We start from the raw sequence: 18,005 nt of genomic DNA, 5'->3' as shown, positions 1-18,005 counted from the left end.
TAGAGCTGGATGACCATAGAGCTGGATGACCATAGAGCTGGATGACCATAGAGCTGGATGACCATAGAGCTGGACTAGAGGAAATATGAGGAGAAAGCAACAGTAAGTCTCCACTCTCTCAACAGTAACTCTCCCCTCTCTCACCCTCTCTCAACAGTAACTCTCCCCTCTCTCACCCTCCCTCAACAGTAACTCTCCCCTCTCCCCCTCCCTCAACAGTAACTCTCCACTCTCTCAACAGTAACTCTCCCCTCTCTCACCCTCCCTCAACAGTAACTCTCCCCTCTCCCCCTCCCTCAACAGTAACTCTCTCCTCTCTCCCCGTCCCTCAACAATAACTTTCCCCTCTCTCCCCTCCCTCAACAGTTACTTTCCCCTCTCTCCCCCCTCCCTCATCAGTAACTCTCCCCCTCCCTCAACAGTAACTCTCCCGTCTCTCAACAGGGAACTCACCACTCTCCCCTCCATCAACAGTAACTCTCCCCCTCCCTCATCAGTAACTCTCCCTCATCAGTAACTCTCCCCCTCCCTCATCAGTAACTCTCCCCCTCCCTCAACAGTAACTCTCCCCCTCCCTCATCAGTAACTCTCCCTCTCCCTCATTAGTAACTCTCCCCCTCCCTCATCAGTAACTCTCCCCCTCCCCCTCCCTCATCAGTAACTCTCCCCCTCCCTCATCAGTAACTCTCCCCCCTCCCTCAACAGTAACTCTCCCCCTCCCTCATCAGTAACTCTCCCTCTCCCTCATCAGTAACTCTCCCCCTCCCTCATCAGTAACTCTCCCCCTCCCTCATCAGTAACTCTCCCACTCCCCCCCCCCCCCCCCCCCCTCCCTCAACATTGATTTTACAAGGCACTTGGGTAGGCTGTTACAGAGATAAGAAACTTAATGGGAGTGTCTGTGATTACAATGAACACAAGCACCAGGGTTACTTGTACTGTGCGGGAGACTGTCCCTCATCAGTAACTCTCCCCCTCCCTCATCAGTAATTCTCCCCCCTCCCTCATCAGTAACTCTCCCCCTCCCTCAACAGTAACTCTCCCTCTCCCTCAAAAGTAACTTTCCACTCTCTCCCCTCCCTCAACAGTAACTCTCCCCTCTCCCAACAGTAACTCTCCCCTCCCTCAACAGTAACTCTCCCCTCTCCCAACAGTAACTCTCCCCTGTCCCCCTCCCTCGTCAGTAACTCTCCACACTCTCCCCTCCCTCAACAATAACTCTCCCCTCTCTTCCCCTCCTTCATCAGTAACTCTCCCGTCTCTCAACTGGTAACTCACCACTCTCTCCCCTCCCTCAACAGTAACTCTCCCCTCTCCCCCTCCCTCATCAGTAACTCTCCCCCTCCCTCAAAAGAAACTCTCCCCTCTCTCAACAGTAACTCTCCACTCTCTCCCCCCTCCCTCAACAGTAACTCTCCCTCTCCCTCAACAGTAACTTTCCATTCTCTCCCCTCCCTCAACAGTAACTTTCCACTCTCTCCCCTACCTCAACAGTAACTCTCCACTCCCCCCCCCCTCCCTCAACAGTAACTCTCCCCTCTCCCACTCCCTCATCAGTAACTCTCCCATCCCTCAACAGTAACTCTCCCCTCCCTCAACAGTAACTCTCCACTCTATCCCCTCCCTAATCAGTAACTCTCCACTCTCTCAACAGTAACTATCCACTCTCTCCCCTCCCTCAACAGTAACTCTCCACACTTTCCTCTCCCTCAACAGTAACTCTCCACTCTCTCCCCTCCCTCAACAGTAACTCTCCCCTCTCTCAACAGTAACTCTCCACTCTCTCCCCTCCCTCAACAGTAACTCTCCTCTCTGTCCCCTCCCTCAACAGTAACTCTCTCCTCTCTCCCCTCCCTCAACAGTAACTTTCCACTCTCTCCCCTACCTCAACAGTAACTCTCCACTCCCCCCCCCCCTCCCTCAACAGTAACTCTCCCCTCTCCCACTCCCTCATCAGTAACTCTCCCATCCCTCAACAGTAACTCTCCCCTCCCTCAACAGTAACTCTCCACTCTATCCCCTCCCTAATCAGTAACTCTCCACTCTCTCAACAGTAACTATCCACTCTCTCCCCTCCCTCAACAGTAACTCTCCACACTTTCCTCTCCCTCAACAGTAACTCTCCACTCTCTCCCCTCCATCAACAGTAACTCTCCCCTCTCTCAACAGTAACTCTCCACTCTCTCCCCTCCCTCAACAGTAACTCTCCTCTCTGTCCCCTCCCTCAACAGTAACTCTCTCCTCTCTCCCCGTCCCTCAACAATAACTTTCCCCTCTCTCCCCTCCCTCAACAGTTACTTTCCCCTCTCTCCCCCCTCCCTCATCAGTAACTCTCCCCCTCCCTCAACAGTAACTCTCCCGTCTCTCAACAGGGAACTCACCACTCTCCCCTCCATCAACAGTAACTCTCCCCCTCCCTCATCAGTAACTCTCCCTCATCAGTAACTCTCCCCCTCCCTCATCAGTAACTCTCCCCCTCCCTCAACAGTAACTCTCCCCCTCCCTCATCAGTAACTCTCCCTCTCCCTCATCAGTAACTCTCCCCCTCCCTCATCAGTAACTCTCCCCCTCCCCCTCCCTCATCAGTAACTCTCCCCCTCCCTCATCAGTAACTCTCCCCCCTCCCTCAACAGTAACTCTCCCCCTCCCTCATCAGTAACTCTCCCTCTCCCTCATCAGTAACTCTCCCCCTCCCTCATCAGTAACTCTCCCCCTCCCTCATCAGTAACTCTCCCACTCCCCCCCCCCCCCCCCCCCTCCCTCAACATTGATTTTACAAGGCACTTGGGTAGGCTGTTACAGAGATAAGAAACTTAATGGGAGTGTCTGTGATTACAATGAACACAAGCACCAGGGTTACTTGTACTGTGCGGGAGACTGTCCCTCATCAGTAACTCTCCCCCTCCCTCATCAGTAATTCTCCCCCCTCCCTCATCAGTAACTCTCCCCCTCCCTCAACAGTAACTCTCCCTCTCCCTCAAAAGTAACTTTCCACTCTCTCCCCTCCCTCAACAGTAACTCTCCCCTCTCCCAACAGTAACTCTACCCTCCCTCAACAGTAACTCTCCCCTCTCCCAACAGTAACTCTCCCCTGTCCCCCTCCCTCGTCAGTAACTCTCCACACTCTCCCCTCCCTCAACAATAACTCTCCCCTCTCTTCCCCTCCTTCATCAGTAACTCTCCCGTCTCTCAACTGGTAACTCACCACTCTCTCCCCTCCCTCAACAGTAACTCTCCCCTCTCCCCCTCCCTCATCAGTAACTCTCCCCCTCCCTCAAAAGAAACTCTCCCCTCTCTCAACAGTAACTCTCCACTCTCTCCCCCCTCCCTCAACAGTAACTCTCCCTCTCCCTCAACAGTAACTTTCCATTCTCTCCCCTCCCTCAACAGTAACTTTCCACTCTCTCCCCTACCTCAACAGTAACTCTCCACTCCCCCCCCCCTCCCTCAACAGTAACTCTCCCCTCTCCCACTCCCTCATCAGTAACTCTCCCATCCCTCAACAGTAACTCTCCCCTCCCTCAACAGTAACTCTCCACTCTATCCCCTCCCTAATCAGTAACTCTCCACTCTCTCAACAGTAACTATCCACTCTCTCCCCTCCCTCAACAGTAACTCTCCACACTTTCCTCTCCCTCAACAGTAACTCTCCACTCTCTCCCCTCCCTCAACAGTAACTCTCCCCTCTCTCAACAGTAACTCTCCACTCTCTCCCCTCCCTCAACAGTAACTCTCCTCTCTGTCCCCTCCCTCAACAGTAACTCTCCACTCTCTCCCCTCCCTCAACAGTAACTCTCCACTCTCTCCCCTCCCTCAACAGTAACTCTCCCCTCTATCAACAGTAACCCTCCCCTCTCTCAACAGTAACTCTCCACTCTCGCCCCTCCCCCAACAGTAACTCTCCTCTCTTTCCCCTCTCTCAACAGTAACTCTCCACTCTATCCCCTCCCTAATCAGTAACTCTCCACTCTCTCCCCTCCCTCAACAGGAACTCTCAGTGTTATCAGTGAATGACGAGAGAGAGAGAGAGATAGAGTTAGCATTCATTAGTTCTTTATAAAGCTTATGCTGACACAAGTCAGTGGCCCAATATGTACGTGTTTCCAATATGTAAGTGTTTCAAAGCTAGTCGGCTCTAAATTCACAATCCTTCTAAGTTTGTATGTGAAGTGATAATGTTTTTTCAATTTTCATTTAGGCTCAATAAAATATCTCTGTCAAAACACAAACAACTGTGTCAGTCTCAGTAGAACAAGCCATGTGAAACATGTTCTCTTTTCTCTGTCTTAAAAAGTGTTCAACCACATAGAGATCAAAATGAATGAAAATAACATTGTTTATAAATCACAATCTCTAGGTTCAATTTCTGTATTAGAAAATCAGGGAAGAATCATGTACCTTATGCAACTATCCCCTCCTCTTCCCCCTCCTCATCCTCATCCTCCCCCCTCCTCCCCTCCCCCTCCTCATCCTCCCCTTCTCCTCCTCTTCCCCCTTCTCCTCCTCTTCCCCCTCCTCCTCCTCTTCCCCCTCCTCCTCTTCCTCCCTATAGAGCTACTGCCTTGCTGACAGTTACCATATCCATTGAAAACTAAATACAGTATATACTGAATCCAGTAGACAAGACATACTTCAACACATTCAATGGTCCACTGCTGTGTGGCTGTTTGTCTACAGTCTGTCTCTTCCATCTAACACTCTCTCTTGTCTTCCTCACAGTTTGACTGAGGAGAACAGATTTGGTCCTCTGTCTCTCTTTAACATGTCTAGCCAAATAATAGTCTGTTTTATAGATGGCATGTGTGTGAGCTTCTGGTGGGTTGTTTCACGATACACACACACACACACACACACACACACACACACACACACACACACACACACACACACACATGAAAGTGTGTAAAGTGCAAGGGGATCTGAGGCTGGTAGGGATGGGGGATAAATGGAGGTCTGAGGCTGGTAGGGATGGGGTATAAATGGAGGTCTGAGGCTGGTAGGGATGGGGGATAAATGGAGGTCTGAGGCTGGCAGGGATGGGGATAAATGGAGGTCTGAGGCTGATAGGGATGGGGGATAAATGGAGGTCTGAGGCTGGCAGGGATGGGGATACATGGAGGTCTGAGGCTGGTAGGGATGGGGATACATGGAGGTCTGAGGCTGGTAGGGATGGGGATAAATGGAGGTCTGAGGCTGGCAGGGATGGGGATACATGGAGGTCTGAGGCTGGTAGGGATGGGGATAAATGGAGGTCTGAGGCTGGTAGGGATGGGGGATAAATGGAGGTCTGAGGCTGGTAGGGATGGGGGATAAATGGAGGTCTGAGGCTGGCAGGGATGGGTATAAATGGAGGTCTGAGGCTGGTAGGGATGGGGGATAAATGGAGGTCTGAGGCTGGTAGGGATGGGGGATAAATGGAGGTCTGAGGCTGGCAGGGATGGGGATAAATGGAGGTCTGAGGCTGGTAGGGATGGGGGATAAATGGAGGTCTGAGGCTGGTAGGGATGGGGGATAAATGGAGGTCTGAGGCTGGTAGGGATGGGGGATAAATGGAGGTCTGAGGCTGGTAGGGATGGGGGATAAATGGAGGTCTGAGGCTGGCAGGGATGGGGATAAATGGAGGTCTGAGGCTGGTAGGGATGGGGGATAAATGGAGGTCTGAGGCTGGTAGGGATGGGGGATAAATGGAGGTCTGAGGCTGGTAGGGATGGGGATACATGGAGGTCTGAGGCTGGTAGGGATGGGGATAAATGGAGGTCTGAGGCTGGTAGGGATGGGGGATAAATGGAGGTCTGAGGCTGGTAGGGATGGGGGATAAATGGAGGTCTGAGGCTGGTAGGGATGGGGGGATAAATGGAGGTCTGAGGCTGGTAGGGATGGGGATAAATGGAGGTCTGAGGCTGGTAGGGATGGGGGATAAATGGAGGTCTGAGGCTGGTAGGGATGGGGATAAATGGAGGTCTGAGGCTGGTAGGGATGGGGGATAAATGGAGGTCTGAGGCTGGTAGGGATGGGGGATAAATGGAGGTCTGAGGCTGGTAGGGATGGGGGATAAATGGAGGTCTGAGGCTGGTAGGGATGGGGGATAAATGGAGGTCTGAGGCTGGTAGGGATGGGGATAAATGGAGGTCTGAGGCTGGTAGGGATGGGGGATAAATGGAGGTCTGAGGCTGGTAGGGATGGGGGATAAATGGAGGTCTGAGGCTGGTAGGGATGGGGGATAAATGGAGGTCTGAGGCTGGTAGGGATGGGGATAAATGGAGGTCTGAGGCTGGTAGGGATGGGGGATAAATGGAGGTCTGAGGCTGGTAGGGATGGGGGATAAATGGAGGTCTGAGGCTGGTAGGGATGGGGATAAATGGAGGTCTGAGGCTGGTAGGGATGGGGGATAAATGGAGGTCTGAGGCTGGTAGGGATGGGGGATAAATGGAGGTCTGAGGCTGGTAGGGATGGGGGATAAATGGAGGTCTGAGGCTGGTAGGGATGGGGGATAAATGGAGGTCTGAGGCTGGTAGGGATGTGGATAAATGGAGGTCTGAGGCTGGTAGGGATGGGGGATAAATGGAGGTCTGAGGCTGGTAGGGATGGGGGATAAATGGAGGTCTGAGGCTGGTAGGGATGGGGGATAAATGGAGGTCTGAGGCTGGTAGGAATGGGGGATAAATGGAGGCCTGAGGCTGGTAGGGATGGGGGATAAATGGAGGTCTGAGGCTGGTAGGGATGGGGGGATAAATGGAGGAGAGAGGAACAGAGGAACAGAGGGGGTACAATCTCCAATGGACAATGACAATGATTGAGTCTGATAAGTCTGCTCTCAGCTGTGTGATGCTCTAATGACCCGAGCTTTGGTAGTAGCAGGGCCTGTAGTGTGTGTATGAGTGATTTGGGATGGTGTAATTACCAGAGGGTTTAGTACTACGGGGTCTGCAGCATCATCATCATCTGCCGCATATGTCACTATGACAACCAGCTGCTCTCTTTCTCCCTCTCTCTCTGTCCATCTTTCATTACACACATACCCGTGGTGCTGGATAGTAAAGGCAGCTGATAGCAGTGTGTTACACTTTGGAAATAGAAAAACATGTCCCCTGCTGCAACTCCTCACACTGCATCCATCTACCTCACTGCATCCATCTACCTCACTGCATCCATCTACCTCACTGCATCCATCTACCTCACTGCATCCATCTACCTCACTGCATCCATCTACCACACTGCATCCGTCTACCTCACTGCATCCATCTACCTCACTGCATCCATCTACCTCACTGCATCCATCTACCTCACTGCATCCATCTACCTCACTGCATCCATCTACCTCACTGCATCCGTCTACCTCACTGCATCCATCTACCTCACTGCATCCATCTACCTCACTGCATCCATCTACCTCACTGCATCCATCTACCTCACTGCATCCATCTACCTCACTGCATCCATCTACCTCACTGCATCCATCTACCACACTGCATCCATCTACCTCACTGCATCCATCTACCTCACTGCATCCATCTACCTCACTGCAGCCCACTGCTTCTGATCGTATTGGAACTCCCTGATGTTTTATTTATTTAACCTTTATTTAACTAGGCAAGTCATTTAAGAACAAATTCTTATTTACCTTATTTATAACGACGGCCTACCCCAGCCAAACCCGAACGATGCTGGGCCAGATGTGCACCGCCCTACGGGACTCCCTATCACGGCCGGTTGTGATACAGTCTGGAATCCAACCAGGGTCTGTAGTGACGCCTCGAGCACTGAGATGCAGTGCCTTAGAGCGCTGCACCAATCGGGAGCCCGATATATTTTGTCTAATAACATCTGTAAATATTTTAAATAGATGCTCAATAACCTATAGAATAATATTTACAGTTGAAGTCAGAAGTTTACATACACCTTAGCCAAATACATTTAAACTCTGTTTTTCACAATTCCTGACATTTAATCCGAGTAAATATTCCCTGTCCTAGGTCAGTTAGGATCACCACTTTATTTTAAGAATGTGAAATGTCAGAATAATAGTAGAGAGAATTATTTATTTCAGCTTTCATTTCTTTCATCACATTCCCAGTGGGTCAGAAGTTTACATACACTCAATTAGTATTTCGTAGCATTGCCTTCAAATTGTTTAACTTGGGTCAAACGTTTTGGGTAGCCTTCCATAACCTTCCCACAATAAATTGGGTGAATTTTGGCCCATTCCTCCTGACAGAGCTGGTGTAACTGAATCAGGTTTGCTCTTTGCTCAGACACGCTTTGTCAGTTCTGACCGCAAATCTTCTATAGGATTGAGGTCAGGGCTTTGTGATGGCCACTCCAATACCTTGACTTTGTTGTCCTTAAGCCATTTTGCCACAACTTTGGAAGTACGCTTGGCGCCATTGTCCATTTGGAAGACCCATTTGTGATTTCCTGACATGTCTTGAGACGTTGCTTCAATATATCCACATAATTTTCCTACCTCATGATTCCATCTATTTTGTGAAGTGCACCAGTCCCTCCTGCAGCAAAGCACCCCCACAACATGATGCTGCCACCACCGTGCTTCACGGTTGGGATGGTGTTCTTCGGCTTGCAAGCCTCCCCCTTTTTCCTACAAACATAACGATGGTCATTATGGTCAAACAGTTCAATTTTTGTTTCATCAGACCAGAGGACAATTCTCCAAAAAGTACAATCTTTGTTCCCATGTGCAGTTGCAAACCGTAGTCTGGCCTTTTTTGGCGGTTTTGGAGCAGTGGCTTCTTCTTCCTTGCTGAGCGGCCTTTCATGTTATGTCGAAATAGGACTCGTTTTACTGTGGATATAGATACTTTTGTACCTGTTTCCTCCAGAATCGTCACAAGGTCCTTTGCTGCTGTTGTGGGATTGATTTGCACTTTTCGCACCAAAATACGTTCATCTCTAGGAGATAAAATGCGTCTCCTTCCTGAGCAGTATGATGGCTACGTGGTCCCATGGTGTTTATACTTGCGTACTTTGTTTGTACAGATGAACGTGGCACCTTCAGGCATTTGGAAATTGCTTCGAAGTCTCAACGACTCAACGATTTGAATGACCAGACCTCCAATTGACTCAAATGATGTCAATTATCCTATCAGAGGCTTCTAAAGCCATGGCATCATTTTCTGGAATTTTCCAAGCTGAGAGAGGAGGCTGATGGCTGAGAGGGGAGGCTGATGGCTGAGAGAGGAGGCTGATGGCTGAGAGGGGAGGCTGATGGCTGAGAGAGGAGGCTGATGGCTGAGAGAGGAGGCTGATGGCTGAGAGAGGAGGCTGATGGCTGAGAGAGGAGGCTGATGGCTGAGAGAGGAGGCTGATGGCTGAGAGGGGAGGCTGATGGCTGAGAGGGGAGGCTGATGGCTGAGAGGGGAGGCTGATGGCTGAGAGAGGAGGCTGATGGCTGAGAGAGGAGGCTGATGGTTGAGAGAGGAGGCTGATGGTTGAGAGGGGAGGCTGATGGCTGAGAGGGGAGGCTGATGGCTGAGAGAGGAGGCTGATGGCTGAGAGAGGAGGCTGATGGCTGAGAGGGGAGGCTGATGGCTGAGAGAGGAGGCTGATGGCTGAGAGAGGAGGCTGATGGCTGAGAGAGGAGGCTGATGGCTGAGAGGGGAAGCTGATGGCTGAGAGGGGGGGCTGATGGCTGAGAGGGGAGGCTGATGGCTGAGAGAGGAGGCTGATGGCTGAGAGGGGAGGCTGATGGCTGAGAGAGGAGGCTGATGGCTGAGAGAGGAGGCTGATGGCTGAGAGAGGAGGCTGATGGCTGAGAGAGGAGGCTGATGGCTGAGAGAGGAGGCTGATGGCTGAGAGGGGAGGCTGATGGCTGAGAGGGGAGGCTGATGGCTGAGAGGGGAGGCTGATGGCTGAGAGAGGAGGCTGATGGCTGAGAGAGGAGGCTGATGGCTGAGAGAGGAGGCTGATGGCTGAGAGAGGAGGCTGATGGCTGAGAGGGGAGGCTGATGGCTGAGAGAGGAGGCTGATGGCTGAGAGAGGAGGCTGACGGCTGAGAGGGGAGGCTGACGGCTGAGAGGGGAGGCTGACGGCTGAGAGGGGAGGGTGACGGCTGAGAGAGGAGGCTGATGGCTGAGATGGGAGGCTGATGGCTGAGTGAGGAGGCTGATGGCTGAGAGGGGAGGCTGATGGCTGAGAGGGGAGGCTGATGGCTGAGAGAGGAGGCTGATGGTTGAGAGAGGAGGCTGATGGCTGAGAGGGGAGGCTGATGGCTGAGAGAGGAGGCTGATGGCTGAGAGAGGAGGCTGATGGCTGAGAGGGGAGGCTGATGGCTGAGAGGGGAGGCTGATGGCTGAGAGAGGAGGCTGATGGCTGAGAGAGGAGGCTGATGGCTGAGAGAGGAGGCTGATGGCTGAGAGAGGAGGCTGATGGCTGAGAGAGGAGGCTGATGGCTGAGAGAGGAGGCTGATGGTTGAGAGAGGAGGCTGATTGTTGAGAGGGGAGGCTGACGGCTGAGAGGGGAGGCTGATGGCTGAGAGAGGAGGCTGATGTCTGAGAGAGGAGGCTGATGGCTGAGAGGGGAGGCTGATGGCTGAGAGAGGAGGCTGATGGCTGAGAGAGGAGGCTGATGGCTGAGAGAGGAGGCTGATGGCTGAGAGAGGAGGCTGATGATTGAGAGAGGAGGCTGATGGTTGAGAGAGGAGGCTGATGGCTGAGGGTTATAGTATATGTTGGTTGTTTCTCAGAAAGATATTTGGTATGTACTCTGTTAGTTGTTGCTGAGGGAGCTGATTGGTTATGTCTTTGTGTCAATAGGAGGCAGTGTTTTGATTATTGAAATGGTTTGTTATTCTTGTCACAGGCCGGCTCATAGCCTGTGGCAAAAGTGAGGGGACACGAACAACGGGTATAAGCCAATCAAAAAGGTTCTTTATTGTAAACCAAAACTTAACTTTAAACAAAGAAAAAGGAATGAGGTGTGAAAGTATCATAATATTAGGTGTATGTAAAGTGCAGGCATGTGTGAATCTGTGTGTGTGAATGACTGAGCGAAAACTATGCAAAACTACAAAGGAACAAACAAAACAGGATCATACCTGGAGGAGCCATTTAAATACCCTGAGCCCAGGTGACTCCAATCACTAACGACCCTCCTCTGCCTGCAGGAGGAACCGCCCCTGCACTGCAGAGGAGGGGCCGTGACGTTCTGTTTAATTTGTTCCCAGGGGGGAAGGGGAAGGCAACTAGGGAGTGCTTAGGCAAGAGATCTGCGGGCATACATATACCCGTAGTATATTCACTGTCTAGGCACACTAGGTAAGACCTGGGCAGACCACCCCCTGTATTTTGGCTAGGGCACCAGGTGGTGCTAAATTAGGTAAGTAGTGGGTAGGCAGGTAAGGTAGGAGAGGGGGCTTTGACATTTACTTTCTTTGCTTTGGTTCTGTCCAGCCCCTTTTCCCCATATTACCGTGTGAAGTGATAAATTCCTTGTAAACGGTACCTCTCTCTGCCTTTGTCATCCTTACTCACACCTACAGTCCCATACCTCTTTCACTTCACGGGGAGTTGAGTTGTAGCAGGGTGTTGCGTTCCCTCTTCACAGAGGTGTGCGTAACAGCCTGCAAATGTCATTCTATATGTTGTAACAGACCTACATGCTGATTGGACTGTTTAAGACAGTAACTTTTGGTTAGCATCTATATAAACATTTTTGTTGAGTAATCCAGTTGATTGGTGACAATGACATGAACATGTAGTCATTGTGATGTTCATGCAAGCATTCTAATATATATGCTGAACAAAAATATAAATGCAACATGTAAAGTGTTTGTCTTAGGTTTCATGAGCTGAAATACAATTTTCCTACAAGCTTATTTCTCTCAAATGTTGTGTACAAATGTGTTTACGTCCCTGTAGTGAGCATTTCTCCTTTGCCAAGATAATCCATCCACCTGACAGGTGTGGCATATCAAGAAGCTGATTAAACAGCATGATCCTTACAGAGGAGCACCTTGCGCTGGGGACAATAAATGGCCACTCTAAAATGTGCAGTTGTGTCACACAACAAGCATGCTGACTGCAGGAATGTCGACCAGACCTGTTGCCAGAGAATTGAATGTTCTCTACCATAAACCGCCTCCAACGTCATTTGAGAGAATTTGGCAGACGTCCAACCAGCCTCACAACTGCAGACCACCTGTAACCACGGCAGCCCAGGACCTCCACATCTGGCTTTTAAAAAATGTTTTTAAATTGTAACCTTTATTTAACTAGGCAAGTCAGTTAAGAACAAATTCTTATTTACAATGACAGCCTACAGGGGAACAGTGGGTTAAAAACTCATTTTGATTGGGTGTGCACCCAGGCCGACCCATGGCTACACACTTGACTAGTCATGTGAAATCCATAGATTATTTAAATTTACGGATTTCCTTATATGAACTGTAACTCAGTAAAATCGTTGAAATTGTTGCGTTTACATTTATGTTCAGTATAATTACAACCCAAAAGTAATCTGAAATGCACTCATAATTTATGACATAAGCTTCGTCTGCAGACTGGGCGGAGCATTGCATCCTGTGAGGTGAAATGCACTCTAGGAATTGTAGTATACTGTAGACGAGGGCAATGCAGAAGCTTTAAAAATGACAAAAACAAAATGTGTATCATATCTTCCACTAGTGCATGTATACTAACAACATAACTGGTTAAAAAGCGTGGAATTGTACTTTAAGCATGCAAGCACACACACATTTTCTCCAATCTCTAATGGTCTCTTTCTAGGAACAGATTGCACACTGAGCGGGTTCATTTAGTTAATGCAGGTTCACCATTGTTTACAGTAAAAGGCATTGGCACATGAAAGCTAAGATCAGACACACACACACACACAGATCAAGCATGCTGGGGTGTTCAGTTAATGTTGCTGGGCTTTCAACAAGACACCCACACACTGTTCCTACTGTCTGTGTCTAGCTGTCTGTCTGACTGATGGAGTTGACTGTCTGTCTGTGATGGAGCTGACTGTCTGATTCATGGAGCTAACTGTCTATATCTGTCTATTGATCTCTCTGTTCTTCCTTTCTAATGGAGTGTTGGTCTTTGTGTCTGTTGGAAGGAGATTCTACCCCAAACATTGCACAGTGTACAGCACGTCTGGGTTATACTTCTGAAAGACAGCCATAATAGACTATATCTAACCTCTGACCATCCATGTATTGTAGCCAACTGCTCAGTTTTGGAAAGTTCAGTACCTGTATTCAGAAGTTGGTTACTGAAGGTTGTGTCACTGTGCAAATTAGAATGTGAATCAATGGGCCGCTTCCCAAAACCATGACTACGTCACTTTAGCCCATTCTGAAACAGTTGCTCAGAGTCCATTATACTGGGTACTGTGACTGGCATACAGCAAACGGCTATCCTTGGGCCGGACACACACACACACACACACACACACACACACACACACACACACACACACACACACACACACACACACACAGTAATATTGTTGTATTGTACAATTTCTATTATAAATGTTTAAAAAAGTAATAATAATAATGTCTTGGTGTACGCTGTTCTTACGGTTTGTTGTAATGTCATTTTTTAAATCCCGTTTCGAACCCCAGGAAGAGAAGCTGCTGCCATGCAACAGCTAATGGGGATCCTAATACATACACACAGAAATACACAAAAACAAGAGCAAACCTCTACAGAACTGTGTGTGTGTGTGTGTGTGTGTGTGTGTGTGTGTGTGTGTGTGTGTGTGTGTGTGTGTGTGTGTGTGTGTGTGTGAGTCCTCTCCTGAAGAGAATTGATCAGCTGGTAGGTGAGCCATAGAAACTGATCAGGCTAAGAGCCTTGGCTGCTGACTGGAATGGGGCACACTTCTTCACAGGACCACTGACATCCAGAACACTCTGCAGTCTCACAGGACCACTGACATCCAGAACACTCTGCAGTCTCACAGGACCACTGACATCCAGAACACTCTGCAGTCTCACAGGACCACTGACATCCAGAACACTCTGCAGTCTCACAGGACCACTGACATCCAGAACACTCTGCAGTCTCACAGGACCACTGACATCCAGAACACTCTGCAGTCTCACAGGACCACTGACATCCAGAACTCTCTGCAGTCTCACAGGACCACTGACATCCAGAACACTCTGCAGTCTCACAGGACCACTGACATCCAGAACACTCTGCAGTCTCACAGGACCACTGACATCCAGAACACTCTGCAGTCTCACAGGACCACTGACATCCAGAACACTCTGCAGTCTCACAGTCTCACAGGACCACTGACATCCAGAACACTCTGCAGTCTCACAGGACCACTGACATCCAGAACACTCTGCAGTCTCACAGGACCACTGACATCCAGAACTCTCTGCAGTCTCACAGGACCACAGGACCACTGACATCCAGAACTCTCTGCAGTCTCACAGGACCACAGGACCACTGACATCCAGAACTCTCTGCAGTCTCACAGGACCACAGGACCACTGACATCCAGAACTCTCTGCAGTCTCACAGGACCACTGACATCCAGAACACTCTGCAGTCTCACAGGACCACTGACATCCAGAACACTCTGCAGTCTCACAGGACCACTGATATCCAGAACTCTCTGCAGTCTCACAGGACCACTGACATCCAGAACTCTCTGCAGTCTCACAGGACCACTGACATCCAGAACTCTCTGCAGTCTCACAGGACCACTGACATCCAGAACTCTCTGCAGTCTCACAGGACCACTGACATCCAGAACACTCTGCAGTCTCACAGGACCACTGACATCCAGAAAACTCTGCAGTCTCACAGGACCACAGGACCACTGACATCCAGAACTCTCTGCAGTCTCACAGGATCACATGACCACTGACATCCAGAACTCTCTGCAGTCTCACAGGACCACAGGACCACTGACATCCAGAACTCTCTGCAGTCTCACAGGACCACTGACATCCAGAACACTCTGCAGTCTCACAGGACTACTGACATCCAGAACACTCTGCAGTCTCACAGGACCACTGACATCCAGAACACTCTGCAGTCTCACAGGACCACTGATATCCAGAACTCTCTGCAGTCTCACAGGACCACTGACATCCAAAACTCTCTGCAGTCTCACAGGACCACTGACATCCAGAACACTCTGCAGTCTCACAGGACCACTGACATCCAGAACACTCTGCAGTCTCACAGGACCACTGACATCCAGAACACTCTGCAGTCTCACAGGACCACTGATATCCAGAACTCTCTGCAGTCTCACAGGACCACTGACATCCAGAACTCTCTGCAGTCTCACAGGACCACTGACATCCAGAACTCTCTGCAGTCTCACAGGACCACTGACATCCAGAACTCTCTGCAGTCTCACAGGACCACTGACATCCAGAACACTCTGCAGTCTCACAGGACCACTGACATCCAGAAAACTCTGCAGTCTCACAGGACCACAGGACCACTGACATGCAGAACTCTCTGCAGTCTCACAGGATCACATGACCACTGACATCCAGAACTCTCTGCAGTCTCACAGGACCACAGGACCACTGACATCCAGAACTCTCTGCAGTCTCACAGGACCACTGACATCCAGAACACTCTGCAGTCTCACAGGACTACTGACATCCAGAACACTCTGCAGTCTCACAGGACCACTGACATCCAGAACACTCTGCAGTCTCACAGGACCACTGATATCCAGAACTCTCTGCAGTCTCACAGGACCACTGACATCCAAAACTCTCTGCAGTCTCACAGGACCACTGACATCCAGAACACTCTGCAGTCTCACAGGACCACTGACATCCAGAACTCTCTGCAGTCTCACAGGACCACTGACATCCAGAACTCTCTGCAGTCTCACAGGACCACTGACATCCAGAACTCTCTGCAGTCTCACAGGACCACTGACATCCAGAACACTCTGCAGTCTCACAGGACCACTGACATCCAGAACACTCTGCAGTCTCACAGGACCACTGACATCCAGAACACTCTGCAGTCTCACAGGACCACTGACATCCAGAACACTCTGCAGTCTCACAGGACCACTGACATCCAGAACTCTCTGCGGTCTCACAGGACCACTGACATCCAGAACTCTCTGCAGTCTCACAGGACCACAGGACCACTGACATCCAGAACTCTCTGCAGTCTCACAGGACCACTGACATCCAGAACACTCTGCAGTCTCACAGGACCACTGACATCCAGAACACTCTGCAGTCTCACAGGACCACTGACATCCAGAACTCTCTGCAGTCTCACAGGACCACTGATATCCAGAACTCTCTGCAGTCTCACAGGACCACTGACATCCAGAACTCTCTGCAGTCTCACAGGACCACTGATATCCAGAACTCTCTGCAGTCTCACAGGACCACTGACATCCAGAACACTCTGCAGTCTCACAGGACCACTGATATCCAGAACTCTCTGCAGTCTCACAGGACCACTGATATCCAGAACTCTCTGCAGTCTCACAGGACCACTGACATCCAGAACACTCTGCAGTCTCACAGGACAACTGACATTCAGAACACTCTGCAGTCTCTCAGGACCACTGACATCCAGAACTCTCTGCAGTCTCACAGGACCACTGATATCCAGAACTCTCTGCAGTCTCACAGGACCACTGATATCCAGAACTCTCTGCAGTCTCACAGGACCACTGACATCCAGAACTCTCTGCAGTCTCACAGGACCACTGATATCCAGAACTCTCTGCAGTCTCACAGGACCACTGATATCCAGAACTCTCTGCAGTCTCACAGGACCACTGATATCCAGAACTCTCTGCAGTCTCACAGGACCACTGATATCCAGAACTCTCTGCAGTCTCACAGGACCACTGATATCCAGAACTCTCTGCAGTCTCACAGGACCACTGACATCCATAACTCTCTGCAGTCTCACAGGACCACTGATATCCAGAACTCTCTGCAGTCTCACAGGACCACTGATATCCAGAACTCTCTGCAGTCTCACAGGACCACTGACATCCAGAACTCTCTGCAGTCTCACAGGACCACTGATATCCAGAACTCTCTGCACTCTCACAGGACCACTGACATCCAGAACTCTCTGCAGTCTCACAGGACCACTGACATCCAGAACACTCTGCAGTCTCACAGGACCACTGACATCCAGAACTCTCTGCAGTCTCACAGGACCACTGACATCCAGAACTCTCTGCAGTCTCACAGGACCACTGACATCCAGAACTCTCTGCAGTCTCACAGGACCACTGACATCCAGAACTCTCTGCAGTCTCACAGAGATCACAACAGTACAGTAATCACCTAGAGAGATCACAACAGTACAGTAATCACCTAGAGAGATCACAACAGTACAGTAATCACCTACAGAGATCACAACAGTACAGTAATCACCTACAGAGATCACAACAGTACAGTAATCACCTACATAGATCACAACAGTACAGTAATCACCTACATAGATCACAACAGTACAGTAATCACCTACAGAGATCACAACAGTACAGAAATTACCTACAGAGATCACAACAGTACAGTAATCACTGACATAGATCACAACAGTACAGTAATCGCCTACAGAGATCACAACAGTGCAGTAATCACATCGCAGAGATCACAACAGTGCAGTAATCACCTCACAGAGATCACAACAGTGCAGTAATCACCTACAGAGATCACAACAGTGTAGTAATCACATCGCAGAGATCACAACAGTACAGTAATAACCTACAGAGATCAGTGACCTGAAAGAAAACAATCCTATGCTTTGGATCTTGCTTTAGTCCAACTCCTTTTAATATTGTTGATATGTGTAAAATCCCCTCCATTCACTGAGGTGAACCATCAACTCAGAGCTCAAAGTAGACAATAGGGATGAGATTGGTAATCAACTCTTTTCTCTGTATATACTTCTATGATGTCGCTCTTGCTGCTGGTGATTCTCTGATCCACCTCTACACAGACGACACCATTCTGTTACATCTGGCTCTTCTTTGGACACTGTGTTAACAAACCTCCAAACGAGCTTCA

The 18,005-nt window shown here is 49.8% G+C and overlaps 1 protein-coding gene across 2 annotated transcripts in view; it reads right to left on the bottom strand.

Moving 5' to 3' along the window:
- Positions 1 to 18,005, bottom strand: part of LOC110532696 (rho guanine nucleotide exchange factor 25) — a 100,982-nt gene that overhangs the window by 48,201 nt on the left and 34,776 nt on the right. The gene's annotated exons all lie outside the window — the stretch shown is intronic.

This window comes from Oncorhynchus mykiss, chromosome 9, assembly GCF_057628025.1.
Source record: "Oncorhynchus mykiss isolate SJ-2025 chromosome 9, ASM5762802v1, whole genome shotgun sequence".
Classification (NCBI taxonomy): domain Eukaryota; kingdom Metazoa; phylum Chordata; class Actinopteri; order Salmoniformes; family Salmonidae; genus Oncorhynchus; species Oncorhynchus mykiss.
Note: the sequence above shows the minus strand (reverse complement) of the source record. Positions and strands in the feature narration are given on the sequence as shown.